Source organism: Phaenicophaeus curvirostris, chromosome 1, assembly GCF_032191515.1.
Source record: "Phaenicophaeus curvirostris isolate KB17595 chromosome 1, BPBGC_Pcur_1.0, whole genome shotgun sequence".
Taxonomy (NCBI): Eukaryota; Metazoa; Chordata; class Aves; order Cuculiformes; family Cuculidae; genus Phaenicophaeus; species Phaenicophaeus curvirostris.
The window spans coordinates 92,423,593-92,441,422 of NC_091392.1; the positions used below are offsets into that span (position 1 = coordinate 92,423,593).

General features: G+C 39.5%; 2 non-coding genes across 2 annotated transcripts; both read left to right on the forward strand.

Moving 5' to 3' along the window:
- The first annotated feature begins 7,113 nt into the window (after positions 1 to 7,113).
- TRNAI-AAU (transfer RNA isoleucine (anticodon AAU)) lies at positions 7,114 to 7,187 on the forward strand. Its single transcript has one exon. It is a non-coding gene; the product is annotated as a tRNA-Ile (tRNA).
- A 9,891-nt stretch (positions 7,188 to 17,078) lies between these two features.
- Positions 17,079 to 17,152, forward strand: TRNAI-AAU (transfer RNA isoleucine (anticodon AAU)). Its single transcript has one exon. It is a non-coding gene; the product is annotated as a tRNA-Ile (tRNA).
- The last annotated feature ends 678 nt before the right edge of the window (positions 17,153 to 17,830 follow it).

Here is a 17,830-nt window from a genome sequence, read left to right on the forward strand (position 1 = left end):
TCCTTTGTCAGCTTTATTGAAATGCAGATGACTGGTTTGAATTTAATCAAAAGTGAATTCATATAGTGTGGTTAGATATGCTTGTCAGGTAAGCAAAAAATCCTTACATTATTAAAGATTCTTATATGTACTAAGCTTCCCTTTTCAGCTGACTGAAGAACTTTATGGTATGCAAAGGAAGATGAACTATCCCTGTTCTTAAGGATACCATTTAGCTGATTGGGCTTTTAAGAAAAGTGAAAGCTCTGAGATCATATATGGCTTTTGAATGGTTAGATCCATAAGGCTTAGGGCAACAGGTGAGATTTAGAATACCACATCACTCTACGACTTGTATTTCTAGGCTTGGAGTGATGAAGTGATGTGTTTAGGCTAAAGCAAAAATTTTTTTCACACTTCAAGGAGCAGTATTTCGAATAACATCCTGCAACTTTAAAGCATTGTATCCCCTCTGGACATACTGTTTTTTAACTCTGAAACCAGCCAGAGACAGATGAGCGCAGTACTGTGTGATTAAAAATTGCTTTTGACTTTGGTCAGACTAGACTTTCACAGGATAAGTGAGTATTTGACCTAATAACACTGGACCAAACCTTCTTTTATTTGGGAAGTGACAGGACAACTTTCATATCCATTCAGATTGGACAGGCACTTTTATTCCAAGGACACATCACAAAGGCATATACAGAATAAACTGTGTTCAATTTATCTACAGCAAGAAACCAGAAAAGAGAACTGACCCTGTTAGAACTTGATCCAGTTATGCTTTCACACCCAGGTACCATGACCCCTGTGTTCCTGGGGATAACAGGTGTCAGCGTGATTCTTCTCTAACTGGACCCAAATACTTTTTTGCCTTGTAATGGTTCAATAAACCTGCATAGGGATGTGAACTGTGAGGTTGTTAGTGTTTTGCTTTGCTTGTATTCCTGACTTTTCTGAATACCTCAGCTGTTTTCTCTAGAAAAATGAAAATGGAAGGTGTTAATGCATATAGTGGTTGCAAAAATTAATTGTTCTTTTATGTAAAGAAGAAAAGAGCCATGTGAGTGCTGAGCAGTGACAATGATGTGGACTTTGTGAAGGAAGCTGAGAAAACCTAGAAAGAGGATTCTAGATTTAAAAACAAACAAACAAACAAACCAAAAAAAAAACCCAAGAAAAAACAACCAATGAAAACCTGGGTATAAACAGTATATGCTACTACATCTTTCATGGTTAGAGTAAAACATGAAAAAAGCTAACATAAAGCATATACAAATATTATGATAGTTCTTTTTAAACACTTGAAAGTCACATGTAAACTATTTCTAGCATTCAGAAACAATGTGGAACTAGTAAGAATCCCACAAAAATATTTGTTACCTATGGTAAGAACCATGTGCAACATCTTAGTAATACAGAGGCATTTCTTATGCTAGCGCCTCTTATCTGGAAACAGCTGTCTTCAGGGAGTATGGACATAGGAAGTTGAGGGTACTTATGTTTTCTGGACTGCTGTTAGTGGGTTTATTGTTCTTGTTGTGCATCCTTTTTATCTACATGAATGAAAGCTGAAATTCTTGTCCAGGTCCCGAATGGTGTCCTTCTGTTTCTTTAATAAATGGCAGCCTGATGGAGTGATAAATAATTTATGAACTTGGGATATTGATTTTTCTTCAGTGCTTATAGGAAATTATACACTTGTGGCTTGAAGAAATAATTGGTCCAATTTAATCGCATAAAAATTATAGTCCTTTTTAATTCTTTTCAAATGGAACTTTAATGACCACTGGGTGTTACAGAACAGAGCAGAAGAGAAGGGTGTCTGCATGGGTGGAAAAACCAAGAGAGCCTGAAATGGCAGGTTTTACAGGTCTAACAAAAATGACTGCTATGGCAGGAGCTTTGAATGAAGGCTAATGGACACTTGTCTGTTCACAAATCAGCATTTCCACAGGGATATACTGCAAATTCTAATAAAACCTCTTAGTGGTACAATGCAAATTAGAGGTACATAGTGCCTGGTAAATTAGGAAAAAATGTTCTTTTTAAAAAATTAACTGAAGAGAAGGTGGGTTTTGTTCTAATACAATGTAATTTTCTTTTTAGTGTACTGGCTTTCTGCATAAGTTCTTTATCTGGGAGGAGAGAGGTAGGGGAAGAAAGCAATTTCAGTAGCTTCACAACAATAAATTTGAATTTCTTGTTTTAGAGAGGCTAAAAACACCACACTTCATGGTCAGGCTGCTGCATGATGCTTCTGACTGATTCTAATTGGAATATAAATGCCTTGTGAAACATACATTCAGATATTCAAGTTTGAAAGAACGACAATGACCAGCTTCCCATGAATATGAAAATAAATTGTAAGGCTTTTCTAATCTCTAAAAAACCAAAAAAAATTATTAAAAATAATCAAGAATGCTCACTTACCTGCAAGCAGGTTTTAATGATATTGGATGGTACTGTTACCATTCTAAGTTTGATTGTTTTTTTTTTTGTTTGTGTTTTTTTTTTGTTTGTTTAGAAAGCTATAAGGAAACAGATTTAAAAAAATGGGTATTCTAGAATGAGGTTTCAAGTCATTCTGGAATTTAACTACTTCTCCATTTTCAAATTGTAAATGTAAATTACTCCAAAATGTAAAGGGATGAGTATTCAGTATTCTGACTTAAACTTACAAGTCTCTTTGCTTTTTTTTCTGAGTAAAAATGGGAAAAAATATTTCTATCTGCAAAAGATTATCACTGAAATTGCATATGAAGTTTATGTAGTTTAATCCATTCTGCTTGCCCATAGCAGGAACAACAATCTCAGCGCTAAATAATTGGATGGTATTCAACTCATACTAGTGATCTGTAATGCTAACTGTAGGCTTAACATGGCATGTTCAATACTAAGTTGATGCCTGGTGTTAGCTTTAGAGTGAGAATTGCAGAATATCTCAAAATGTTTTCCAGGGAAACGACTAGATCAGGAACTGCAAGATGGGCAAGCAAACAAAATGTCTTTATATACTATTGTCTGCCATCAGCCTGGGCACTTAAACAATACCATACCAAGGTTTCAATCCAAAGTGCCGCCTGCTGGGGATGGGGTGGGTGGGTAGCTGTATGTGCAAAGCTACAGCACCTTAGGGACATAACCTGCTAAGGCGATATACTGCCCATATGCCAAAGAAAGGTCATAGGTAACATCCAGGTCTTCTGACAAACATGTGGGACTTCTGGTGTCCTTTGGACAGCTTACTCGTATGTCAGATTTGTGGCAAATTTGGACTTAACTATGCATGGTGATGGCATGCAGACCTCAATAGTAGCTTTCATAGTTAGTGGCTCACTTTAGACGGTTGAAGGCAGAGGCTTTTTTCCTCCATTCTTCCTGGGACTCTGAAACTGTCTTCACCTGTTTCTGGCCAACACAAAGAAACTGAAGTAAATTTGGTTATCTTGTTCAAAGCATGACACTGTCTCAGCTGCTGCATGAGAAAGTTAATGTGGTGGTCATGCTGGGTATAATATCTGGTTTCTAGATGTGATTCTTGAGCTGGTGGGTTTCTAGTTCAAAATACTCATAATGGTTGGACAAGAACAGTCCTCTTGACTGTTTTATTCAAAACTTGCACTAGCTCTTAAAAATGCATATGCATGCCACACTTCAGCTCACATTTTATGACCCATCAGTGCTTACTTCACGACTGGGGCAATAACAATTTTATTGAATGTAAAATTGTGGGTCTTTATTCTGTTTTGATGCACAAACAGATGCAAATAACTTGTATTAGCATTTTTATGAGTGAGATTTCAATGGCAAGCTTATTAATTAATGCCCAAACTGTGCTCAGACTGATAAAATTAGTTTCTTTACCCTTTTATTTGGGCAGCTAATGACTGTTTTTTTTCCCTAGTTGTCAATTCTGAGTTGCTGAGAGACTAGGAACAAACAGAACATAGCTGTGGAATGCCTAAAGCCATACTTTGTTGTTAAATTGCCAGTTCACATCCATTTTGGGCTGGGTAGTGAGCAGTGACTGAATATCACTACTAGATGCATTACTGGCCTACATGAAATAAGACCTTAATGTGTCCTGCAGTGAGGATGCTCATAAAGAGGCAGAGGGAAGCCCACGAGCATGCTCTATTCTAATTTCTGCCTATATATCTTTTTTTCTTCTGGAAAATGATCTTGTTTTCATATATGCGCAGGGAATTATTTGCAGGACCTGTTGCAGCATGTGGTGTGCTCCAGGATGCTCACTGCAATAGAGGCTGAAGCACGATATATGGAGGAGATTGAGATACTTGCCAGCTGGTTGTTTTATTGCTGGTAAAAAGGAAAAAAAAATGTTTACCTGGGCACAGAAGTTGTACTGCCTTTGTAATCCTGAACAACATTGGGTCTGAGGAAAACGTAACTTTTTCTCTGTAGGCAACATAATGAAGCATAGCTCTTGGGGCTGCAGCTCAAAGCACAGCAAATGCAGGTTGTACTAGGGAACAGCTAAGAACACCAAGCTGAGCGTGTGTTCAGTGCATTGCTTGCTACCAATGACAGCAATAGACCATGGATAGCGGGTGAGTGGGAAATCACATTGTCTTCAAGCACCTGGACCTTGTTCTTTCTTCAGTCTCCTGCTGTCTATGCCCCTGGCTTGTTTAAATTTAAATGCTTTGGAATCTTTGAAAATACTTTATGTAATGGTAAGATTATGAGGTGAATATTATAGCAGATCTTCTAAATGTGCTTTAAAAAAATCTAAAGAGGTTTAGAAGTCTAGCTGAGGCCCTGAATTAGCAAAACCCTTAGAGCTGAGATTCCATTTAATGAAACGCTTATGAAAACAATTCACTAGTGTTGGTGGTGCTGAAAAATGCTTGCAAACACTTTGCATGTACAGCCTCTAAACTCTAAAATATTACAGATGTCCACTACATTGCTTTGTAACAGTTTCTCATTCTTTGCTGGTTTTTTTTTCTTTGAGAGTATGGATCCCACGCACTGAAGAGAAACTAAAGTTTACAGTTAATTTAGAGTATATTGTTTACTTGGAGATGACATTGATCTCCTGGACTGTTATGTTACCTGTCACTGTCTAATCACCAAAATCTGTTTCTTGTACAGCACAAGCCAAATGAGACCCTCCTAAAAAGGTAGGGTGTTATTTCTCTGTGGAAAAGGTTTTCGGAACAACAGGAGTTGGCATTTGACATGTGCTTACCCTAGCTAGGAGGAAGAGGAAAGAAACAGCCAAAAGGCACAGAGTTTTTCCATCTTGGCACTGTTTAATTGGACCAGATTGGATTACAAACCAATGCTAGACAGCTGTGAATTAAGAGGTAATATATTACTGCTTTGAGCTACTTCTGGTGATGTTCTGGACAGAACATTAAATCTCTCCTCTGCTCCCTTGCTTTCTGTGGAGCAGCTGACTTAAAAAAAAAAAAATCAGCTGTTTCTTATCAAAGAGCACACTGTGAATCCATGTGCCAGACATAAAGGTCTACTGTTCCTATACCTGTCACTTACTCTGTCTGTCAGACCACAGACAACCCATACAGGCCCATGTTGTGGCTTGTTTGGGAGTACGTTTTGGTTTTGCCCTTCAACTTTTCAGCTTGGTCTTAACATTCCAGATGTGACCTTGCTGTTGAAAGTTTGAGTCAGTTTAGCCTAACATGGGATGACATTTTCTAGAAAATATAGCTGGTTATAAAGATCCTAGTATGTATGAGCTTCCTGGTAGTTAGCTGGTTGCTATCTCATGGAGATCAATTAGAAAAGCGGAATGAGAAGTGACAGATTGGAGTCTCCCACTTTCCCATCTCCTCTCATGCTCCTTCCTCTGCTTGTTTTAAAGCCCCAGACAGCCTGCAGGAAAATTTCTTGTGCTGATGAAGTAAAACTCTCAATAGGGAAAGAGATGGTGTGCATTTTGTGGGCTGCTCTAGCAGATGTTAGAACTTGAATAGCAAAGCTAGTCATCTACTATCCAACTACTAATGCATATGTGCTGTCACTTGCAGCCACTTATACCATTTATAATTTGGGTTGGGTTTTTTTTTGTGTTTTTGTTTTTTTTTTTTAAATAAAACTGATTCCTGCCCTTCTGTAGGGGATTTATCCAAGGTGGATAAATGTGATAATGGAAACAAGAGGCTCATTTAAACAAAAAGCAGCAACAGCTAAAGTATCAAGGAATTATGTTCAGGTATGGTAAGGACTCTGCATGTGCTGTAGCAAAAGTCAAGGGTGGTTGCAGTTTGTGGAAGAAGGCTGCAGAGATGAAAGAGCAAAGGCACCTCTGCAGAGATTAAAAGGTGTCTGAGTGAGCATGGATTATTGGTGCTGGAAAGGATGGCAGGACTGGGAGACAGATGTGAGGGCTGGGACAGCTGAAGAAGATGGGATGTAAATGATTTGATTGGTTGGCTCCAAGAGATGAAGAAATTTATGACAAAGCTGATCAAAATTATGTTTGGAGAATGTGGTGGCTCTTTGAGGAAAGTGCTGGTAGCAGAGGGGCTAACAGCAATAAAGGGGAACTCAAGGTGTGAGGGAGGCAAAGGAAGCATGGGGGGGGGCGGTTTAGGTGCTGGCCATGAGGATGAGTATGGACTTAGAAATTACAGGGTGCTGTCACGCCTGTGGTCCTGTGTCAGCCTCTCTGTTCCAAGATGTGTTATAGATATCCTACCAGAAGCTCTGCCAAGAACACCAAGCACTTGTAAAGCTCGATTTTTTTGTTACAGTCTACACCACAAAATTAACATATTAAAGCAGAAACCTTTGACTATGTAAAACAAAATTGGGGCAAAAAGGCATCATGAATAACTCTTCGCTGTGTCCCTGTATGCTTCAAGGCTCAGTTTCTTTAATCTCTACTGCTGGGTGGATTTCAGGTGATGCTGGTCCACCCTGCCTGGTCCTTCGTTCATCAGAGGCCAGGCTGTGGGTCTGCTCTTAGTCTCATTCCTGTCGCAGGCTGTGATGAGTTTTTTGTTGGCACTTGCCCCGCGGGGAGCTGGTGTGAAAGTTTGCAGCACGAAGTTAAGGAGACCTGCCCACAGTGCAGGAGCACGGCACCTTCGTCATGAGTGATATGGCGCTTTCGAAATAAATCACAACATGTGCGGCCGGTTAGCTCAGTTGGTTAGAGCGTGGTGCTAATAACGCCGAGGTCGCGGGTTCGATCCCCGTACGGGCCAGTGTTTTTGCGCGGCGCCGCCTGGGGACGTCAGAGGGTGGCGGACACGGCGGTGAAAACTTGTTTTCTGATCAAGCAAATAATTGTGACTAGAAAAAGCTGTTTAATGTTCTATTAAAACTCATAAGATTTGGTGTTTTTAGACACTGCCTGGGATGCCTGGCACAAATGTAAATGTGAATAACAAATTAGTAGGTTGCAGAGAATGAATTCTTGTTAATAAGCAGTCTTGGTTTGTTTTTTTAAATAAAACTTAGCATATTTCTACCTGTAAAGCTAAAATGTATGCAATGGGGGCGGGGAGGGGTAAACACTTTCAAACTGTTTAGTGCTGGCCCTGCAGGATGCTGCTAGATACTAGGAAGTCTTAAAATCCTTTCATTATCTTTCTCCTTAAAATAATTTAAATATTTTAAAAGACAAATATCTCCAAATAATAGGGCTGCAGAATAAAGCAAGAGACTAGTTATTGTTATGTTATTGTTATGTGGTTGTTTGGAGTAAAAAGGGGTTTTTTTCCTCTTATCCCTGTCTGATACCGCATATCATCCATGTCTGCTGGAAGAGGAAACCAGTGGGTGTCCCTCTCACCTATCATCTGCTTTAAACTCATTTGGTGTCTCTAACTTCATGTTACTAGTTTATTTTCTCTTTTCCTGCTCTTTTCATTAGGTTCTTTATTACCATCAGTAGATTGAGCAGGACACCCAGGGAATTCTGGAATTCAAAGGAGATACCTTGGGGTGTAGCAGAGCAGGATCAGGTTTTTTGCTTGATGGCAATTAAGAAGACAGTAAGATGCACAGAACTGGCAAAGTAGATCATGCAAAGGATTCCTTGGGAAGTTGTATCTGGGAATGAGATTTGCATGCAAATTCACCTTCCCCACACCCTTCTGTACTAGGTCAAGATCATGCTAAGCCTTATCCTTGTGACTAGTGCACTCTACTTTTGTGATACCAGGATTAGAATAACCTGCTTGTACCAAGACGTAAACTTTTGGGTGTCGATTTTTCAAATTTCTTTCACAAACTTTCTTGGGCTGTTAAGTATTTTGAAACTTTACCCTGTTCTTTTGTTCCTGATTCAGTGAATATGTGCCTACAATGTATGGCAATTCACCTGGAGTATTTATATAAACCTGGTGGCTGTTGAAATTGCGCATGAAATGAGAGATTAAGCTGCACAGTGCCTGATGAAACAGGACAGCAGGTGGCACCCTCTGGCTCTTGGGGTGAGTGAGGCTCTCTTTCCAGGGGATGAAAGCTTTGGGAAAAACGATATAGAAAAACGTGATTGCTGGCAAGGATATTAATCCTTCTTGGAAAATTACTATGGGTAAAGGTCAGGGAAAACCTTATTTTGTTTACTGTTTATTTATGAAACTCCTAAGAAAAATGTCAAGAAATGCTGAGTCTAAATCTACATTCGCCAGAATCTAATGCCTGCGGGAAAGGTAAGAAAGGCAGAAATAAAAAAAAAACAACGCTGCACTAAGCCACTGGAGAGGCCTTCTTTACTTCAATCTTCATTAATATAATTAAGTTGTATCATTCATTGTTTTTTCCTTGCTCTGACCAACTTTCATGGATAAGGGTCTAATTAAGAGATTTTAACTTATACTTAGCTCTAAGCCAGTGGCCCCAGTGGTAAAGTTGAAGGTTATTAACAAAGGCAGACTACCTATAGTTCTGTACCTTTAAAATGGAATTAAAACCAGCTCCTATTCTTGAAATGGACTGATTTTTTTTTCCTTAGGCTTTACATGTGTCAATAGCATGTTTCAAAAATAGTTTGGCACCATATTCAGCTACCACAGCTGAGCCTGGGGCTGGAAGTAAACTTACTGATGTGCAGGGCGCACATAATGCCGGCTGCTAAGGCTGGAGAACAGTGCAGCACTTGTTTCCTGGCAAGAAATCATGTTAGTAATCAGCAGGGTCCCAAAAGGTCATCCTCTTTCAAGTGTTGCCTAAAAGGCTTTTTGCTGTTTTCCTTTCCTCTGTTTGAATTGATCCTGTCCAACAGGGTCTAACTTTGTACATAAATCCTTGCTAAGCTTTTGGTCTGCCCTCTGGCTGTGCTAAGTTGCCTCATATTTATTAGTGTAAAAAACTAAAAAGATATTCCTGATTAGACAGTGCTGGTATTTATTAGAGCTGTGTCCTGCAAAGAGACTGCTCCAAATGCTCTAACAACCACTGTCTGTGACAGCTGGTTCAGGCTCTTTTCTTGCCATGCTGTATTGCTCCAGAATGTGAGCTGGAGTGGCTCAGCAGCACAGATGACATGGTCGTGCCTCTAAATTAGTTGGTTGTGGCTGAGAAATCCCGATCTGTTCCCAGTGTCAAGAAACCATGAAGAGCTAGCTCCAGAAAAGATGAGCTTATGCTGTCTAAACTCTGTTATTCTATGTATTGATGAGTTTTTAAAGTAGTTGAGACTTTTTTCTACATCCAGAAACTGAAGTGTCTTCCTCCAAATTAATCTGTTTGCCAAGATCCTGGACATTGATATCATGCCATGATGGAAAATAATATCTAGGGAACTTGTTCAAGTTTTCAGTTTCTCAAATCTGTACAGTTTTTCTGTAGCCAACAACTGAGGACTCATTTTTCCTTCCTTTCCTCTGTCCTGTTAAGAAATCTTGTTTGGATTTGCCAATGTCTAATGGAGATTCTGGCCTTCCTCTCCTCAGATCAGGACTAAGGTGTCTATTTGCTATCTGCTTCTGAGTTTCCTAATGCCTGTAAGAAATGAACAACTCTCAGGTCTCTATTCCTTTGTCAGCTTTATTGAAATGCAGATGACTGGTTTGAATTTAATCAAAAGTGAATTCATATAGTGTGGTTAGATATGCTTGTCAGGTAAGCAAAAAATCCTTACATTATTAAAGATTCTTATATGTACTAAGCTTCCCTTTTCAGCTGACTGAAGAACTTTATGGTATGCAAAGGAAGATGAACTATCCCTGTTCTTAAGGATACCATTTAGCTGATTGGGCTTTTAAGAAAAGTGAAAGCTCTGAGATCATATATGGCTTTTGAATGGTTAGATCCATAAGGCTTAGGGCAACAGGTGAGATTTAGAATACCACATCACTCTACGACTTGTATTTCTAGGCTTGGAGTGATGAAGTGATGTGTTTAGGCTAAAGCAAAAATTTTTTTCACACTTCAAGGAGCAGTATTTCGAATAACATCCTGCAACTTTAAAGCATTGTATCCCCTCTGGACATACTGTTTTTTAACTCTGAAACCAGCCAGAGACAGATGAGCGCAGTACTGTGTGATTAAAAATTGCTTTTGACTTTGGTCAGACTAGACTTTCACAGGATAAGTGAGTATTTGACCTAATAACACTGGACCAAACCTTCTTTTATTTGGGAAGTGACAGGACAACTTTCATATCCATTCAGATTGGACAGGCACTTTTATTCCAAGGACACATCACAAAGGCATATACAGAATAAACTGTGTTCAATTTATCTACAGCAAGAAACCAGAAAAGAGAACTGACCCTGTTAGAACTTGATCCAGTTATGCTTTCACACCCAGGTACCATGACCCCTGTGTTCCTGGGGATAACAGGTGTCAGCGTGATTCTTCTCTAACTGGACCCAAATACTTTTTTGCCTTGTAATGGTTCAATAAACCTGCATAGGGATGTGAACTGTGAGGTTGTTAGTGTTTTGCTTTGCTTGTATTCCTGACTTTTCTGAATACCTCAGCTGTTTTCTCTAGAAAAATGAAAATGGAAGGTGTTAATGCATATAGTGGTTGCAAAAATTAATTGTTCTTTTATGTAAAGAAGAAAAGAGCCATGTGAGTGCTGAGCAGTGACAATGATGTGGACTTTGTGAAGGAAGCTGAGAAAACCTAGAAAGAGGATTCTAGATTTAAAAACAAACAAACAAACAAACCAAAAAAAAAACCCAAGAAAAAACAACCAATGAAAACCTGGGTATAAACAGTATATGCTACTACATCTTTCATGGTTAGAGTAAAACATGAAAAAAGCTAACATAAAGCATATACAAATATTATGATAGTTCTTTTTAAACACTTGAAAGTCACATGTAAACTATTTCTAGCATTCAGAAACAATGTGGAACTAGTAAGAATCCCACAAAAATATTTGTTACCTATGGTAAGAACCATGTGCAACATCTTAGTAATACAGAGGCATTTCTTATGCTAGCGCCTCTTATCTGGAAACAGCTGTCTTCAGGGAGTATGGACATAGGAAGTTGAGGGTACTTATGTTTTCTGGACTGCTGTTAGTGGGTTTATTGTTCTTGTTGTGCATCCTTTTTATCTACATGAATGAAAGCTGAAATTCTTGTCCAGGTCCCGAATGGTGTCCTTCTGTTTCTTTAATAAATGGCAGCCTGATGGAGTGATAAATAATTTATGAACTTGGGATATTGATTTTTCTTCAGTGCTTATAGGAAATTATACACTTGTGGCTTGAAGAAATAATTGGTCCAATTTAATCGCATAAAAATTATAGTCCTTTTTAATTCTTTTCAAATGGAACTTTAATGACCACTGGGTGTTACAGAACAGAGCAGAAGAGAAGGGTGTCTGCATGGGTGGAAAAACCAAGAGAGCCTGAAATGGCAGGTTTTACAGGTCTAACAAAAATGACTGCTATGGCAGGAGCTTTGAATGAAGGCTAATGGACACTTGTCTGTTCACAAATCAGCATTTCCACAGGGATATACTGCAAATTCTAATAAAACCTCTTAGTGGTACAATGCAAATTAGAGGTACATAGTGCCTGGTAAATTAGGAAAAAATGTTCTTTTTAAAAAATTAACTGAAGAGAAGGTGGGTTTTGTTCTAATACAATGTAATTTTCTTTTTAGTGTACTGGCTTTCTGCATAAGTTCTTTATCTGGGAGGAGAGAGGTAGGGGAAGAAAGCAATTTCAGTAGCTTCACAACAATAAATTTGAATTTCTTGTTTTAGAGAGGCTAAAAACACCACACTTCATGGTCAGGCTGCTGCATGATGCTTCTGACTGATTCTAATTGGAATATAAATGCCTTGTGAAACATACATTCAGATATTCAAGTTTGAAAGAACGACAATGACCAGCTTCCCATGAATATGAAAATAAATTGTAAGGCTTTTCTAATCTCTAAAAAACCAAAAAAAATTATTAAAAATAATCAAGAATGCTCACTTACCTGCAAGCAGGTTTTAATGATATTGGATGGTACTGTTACCATTCTAAGTTTGATTGTTTTTTTTTTTGTTTGTGTTTTTTTTTTGTTTGTTTAGAAAGCTATAAGGAAACAGATTTAAAAAAATGGGTATTCTAGAATGAGGTTTCAAGTCATTCTGGAATTTAACTACTTCTCCATTTTCAAATTGTAAATGTAAATTACTCCAAAATGTAAAGGGATGAGTATTCAGTATTCTGACTTAAACTTACAAGTCTCTTTGCTTTTTTTTCTGAGTAAAAATGGGAAAAAATATTTCTATCTGCAAAAGATTATCACTGAAATTGCATATGAAGTTTATGTAGTTTAATCCATTCTGCTTGCCCATAGCAGGAACAACAATCTCAGCGCTAAATAATTGGATGGTATTCAACTCATACTAGTGATCTGTAATGCTAACTGTAGGCTTAACATGGCATGTTCAATACTAAGTTGATGCCTGGTGTTAGCTTTAGAGTGAGAATTGCAGAATATCTCAAAATGTTTTCCAGGGAAACGACTAGATCAGGAACTGCAAGATGGGCAAGCAAACAAAATGTCTTTATATACTATTGTCTGCCATCAGCCTGGGCACTTAAACAATACCATACCAAGGTTTCAATCCAAAGTGCCGCCTGCTGGGGATGGGGTGGGTGGGTAGCTGTATGTGCAAAGCTACAGCACCTTAGGGACATAACCTGCTAAGGCGATATACTGCCCATATGCCAAAGAAAGGTCATAGGTAACATCCAGGTCTTCTGACAAACATGTGGGACTTCTGGTGTCCTTTGGACAGCTTACTCGTATGTCAGATTTGTGGCAAATTTGGACTTAACTATGCATGGTGATGGCATGCAGACCTCAATAGTAGCTTTCATAGTTAGTGGCTCACTTTAGACGGTTGAAGGCAGAGGCTTTTTTCCTCCATTCTTCCTGGGACTCTGAAACTGTCTTCACCTGTTTCTGGCCAACACAAAGAAACTGAAGTAAATTTGGTTATCTTGTTCAAAGCATGACACTGTCTCAGCTGCTGCATGAGAAAGTTAATGTGGTGGTCATGCTGGGTATAATATCTGGTTTCTAGATGTGATTCTTGAGCTGGTGGGTTTCTAGTTCAAAATACTCATAATGGTTGGACAAGAACAGTCCTCTTGACTGTTTTATTCAAAACTTGCACTAGCTCTTAAAAATGCATATGCATGCCACACTTCAGCTCACATTTTATGACCCATCAGTGCTTACTTCACGACTGGGGCAATAACAATTTTATTGAATGTAAAATTGTGGGTCTTTATTCTGTTTTGATGCACAAACAGATGCAAATAACTTGTATTAGCATTTTTATGAGTGAGATTTCAATGGCAAGCTTATTAATTAATGCCCAAACTGTGCTCAGACTGATAAAATTAGTTTCTTTACCCTTTTATTTGGGCAGCTAATGACTGTTTTTTTTCCCTAGTTGTCAATTCTGAGTTGCTGAGAGACTAGGAACAAACAGAACATAGCTGTGGAATGCCTAAAGCCATACTTTGTTGTTAAATTGCCAGTTCACATCCATTTTGGGCTGGGTAGTGAGCAGTGACTGAATATCACTACTAGATGCATTACTGGCCTACATGAAATAAGACCTTAATGTGTCCTGCAGTGAGGATGCTCATAAAGAGGCAGAGGGAAGCCCACGAGCATGCTCTATTCTAATTTCTGCCTATATATCTTTTTTTCTTCTGGAAAATGATCTTGTTTTCATATATGCGCAGGGAATTATTTGCAGGACCTGTTGCAGCATGTGGTGTGCTCCAGGATGCTCACTGCAATAGAGGCTGAAGCACGATATATGGAGGAGATTGAGATACTTGCCAGCTGGTTGTTTTATTGCTGGTAAAAAGGAAAAAAAAATGTTTACCTGGGCACAGAAGTTGTACTGCCTTTGTAATCCTGAACAACATTGGGTCTGAGGAAAACGTAACTTTTTCTCTGTAGGCAACATAATGAAGCATAGCTCTTGGGGCTGCAGCTCAAAGCACAGCAAATGCAGGTTGTACTAGGGAACAGCTAAGAACACCAAGCTGAGCGTGTGTTCAGTGCATTGCTTGCTACCAATGACAGCAATAGACCATGGATAGCGGGTGAGTGGGAAATCACATTGTCTTCAAGCACCTGGACCTTGTTCTTTCTTCAGTCTCCTGCTGTCTATGCCCCTGGCTTGTTTAAATTTAAATGCTTTGGAATCTTTGAAAATACTTTATGTAATGGTAAGATTATGAGGTGAATATTATAGCAGATCTTCTAAATGTGCTTTAAAAAAATCTAAAGAGGTTTAGAAGTCTAGCTGAGGCCCTGAATTAGCAAAACCCTTAGAGCTGAGATTCCATTTAATGAAACGCTTATGAAAACAATTCACTAGTGTTGGTGGTGCTGAAAAATGCTTGCAAACACTTTGCATGTACAGCCTCTAAACTCTAAAATATTACAGATGTCCACTACATTGCTTTGTAACAGTTTCTCATTCTTTGCTGGTTTTTTTTTCTTTGAGAGTATGGATCCCACGCACTGAAGAGAAACTAAAGTTTACAGTTAATTTAGAGTATATTGTTTACTTGGAGATGACATTGATCTCCTGGACTGTTATGTTACCTGTCACTGTCTAATCACCAAAATCTGTTTCTTGTACAGCACAAGCCAAATGAGACCCTCCTAAAAAGGTAGGGTGTTATTTCTCTGTGGAAAAGGTTTTCGGAACAACAGGAGTTGGCATTTGACATGTGCTTACCCTAGCTAGGAGGAAGAGGAAAGAAACAGCCAAAAGGCACAGAGTTTTTCCATCTTGGCACTGTTTAATTGGACCAGATTGGATTACAAACCAATGCTAGACAGCTGTGAATTAAGAGGTAATATATTACTGCTTTGAGCTACTTCTGGTGATGTTCTGGACAGAACATTAAATCTCTCCTCTGCTCCCTTGCTTTCTGTGGAGCAGCTGACTTAAAAAAAAAAAAATCAGCTGTTTCTTATCAAAGAGCACACTGTGAATCCATGTGCCAGACATAAAGGTCTACTGTTCCTATACCTGTCACTTACTCTGTCTGTCAGACCACAGACAACCCATACAGGCCCATGTTGTGGCTTGTTTGGGAGTACGTTTTGGTTTTGCCCTTCAACTTTTCAGCTTGGTCTTAACATTCCAGATGTGACCTTGCTGTTGAAAGTTTGAGTCAGTTTAGCCTAACATGGGATGACATTTTCTAGAAAATATAGCTGGTTATAAAGATCCTAGTATGTATGAGCTTCCTGGTAGTTAGCTGGTTGCTATCTCATGGAGATCAATTAGAAAAGCGGAATGAGAAGTGACAGATTGGAGTCTCCCACTTTCCCATCTCCTCTCATGCTCCTTCCTCTGCTTGTTTTAAAGCCCCAGACAGCCTGCAGGAAAATTTCTTGTGCTGATGAAGTAAAACTCTCAATAGGGAAAGAGATGGTGTGCATTTTGTGGGCTGCTCTAGCAGATGTTAGAACTTGAATAGCAAAGCTAGTCATCTACTATCCAACTACTAATGCATATGTGCTGTCACTTGCAGCCACTTATACCATTTATAATTTGGGTTGGGTTTTTTTTTGTGTTTTTGTTTTTTTTTTTTAAATAAAACTGATTCCTGCCCTTCTGTAGGGGATTTATCCAAGGTGGATAAATGTGATAATGGAAACAAGAGGCTCATTTAAACAAAAAGCAGCAACAGCTAAAGTATCAAGGAATTATGTTCAGGTATGGTAAGGACTCTGCATGTGCTGTAGCAAAAGTCAAGGGTGGTTGCAGTTTGTGGAAGAAGGCTGCAGAGATGAAAGAGCAAAGGCACCTCTGCAGAGATTAAAAGGTGTCTGAGTGAGCATGGATTATTGGTGCTGGAAAGGATGGCAGGACTGGGAGACAGATGTGAGGGCTGGGACAGCTGAAGAAGATGGGATGTAAATGATTTGATTGGTTGGCTCCAAGAGATGAAGAAATTTATGACAAAGCTGATCAAAATTATGTTTGGAGAATGTGGTGGCTCTTTGAGGAAAGTGCTGGTAGCAGAGGGGCTAACAGCAATAAAGGGGAACTCAAGGTGTGAGGGAGGCAAAGGAAGCATGGGGGGGGGCGGTTTAGGTGCTGGCCATGAGGATGAGTATGGACTTAGAAATTACAGGGTGCTGTCACGCCTGTGGTCCTGTGTCAGCCTCTCTGTTCCAAGATGTGTTATAGATATCCTACCAGAAGCTCTGCCAAGAACACCAAGCACTTGTAAAGCTCGATTTTTTTGTTACAGTCTACACCACAAAATTAACATATTAAAGCAGAAACCTTTGACTATGTAAAACAAAATTGGGGCAAAAAGGCATCATGAATAACTCTTCGCTGTGTCCCTGTATGCTTCAAGGCTCAGTTTCTTTAATCTCTACTGCTGGGTGGATTTCAGGTGATGCTGGTCCACCCTGCCTGGTCCTTCGTTCATCAGAGGCCAGGCTGTGGGTCTGCTCTTAGTCTCATTCCTGTCGCAGGCTGTGATGAGTTTTTTGTTGGCACTTGCCCCGCGGGGAGCTGGTGTGAAAGTTTGCAGCACGAAGTTAAGGAGACCTGCCCACAGTGCAGGAGCACGGCACCTTCGTCATGAGTGATATGGCGCTTTCGAAATAAATCACAACATGTGCGGCCGGTTAGCTCAGTTGGTTAGAGCGTGGTGCTAATAACGCCGAGGTCGCGGGTTCGATCCCCGTACGGGCCAGTGTTTTTGCGCGGCGCCGCCTGGGGACGTCAGAGGGTGGCGGACACGGCGGTGAAAACTTGTTTTCATTTCCCCTGCGGCGAACTGCGGGGTTTGCAGGGATGAACAGTGCGGACAGGAGGAAGGTTAAATAATCGAAGGTGCAATAGGAGTACAGATAGGTGGCAATTGGCAGCGGTAAAGTTTTAAGTCTTCCCATGGGCTTTCACAAAATATTCAATGTTTTTACCTCGGGGTATCTCTTTGTCTTGTGCTTCTGCTAATTAGCAATTAGGCGTGAAGAAATCATGTGGGATTTCAGATGGTCCTCATTTTCCTTTCGTAGTCAACTAAGACTCCATCTCGGGTCTTCTCAGAGGCTGAAATTAGTGATGCTGAAGCAGCTGGGGTTTGTTTCTCTCTCTTTTTTAATTTTTTTTTTTCTCTGATGTAAACTTCATATAAGAGATGCCCAGACTTGATGCACACACTCTGACCTGAGTCTTGATTTTCATCTATGTAGTATTTATTCAAGAAGAAAGTCCAAGACAAACTGAGAAGCTCTAATAGCCACTCTTGCAGATACACCACTCTGAGATGGATCCCTGCTGTCCCAATCAGCCCCGAGTAAGGGTGTTCTGTCTAGTAAGAAGCTGCTCTTAGAAGCTCAAGGCAGGCATTACTTGTATCTTAACTATC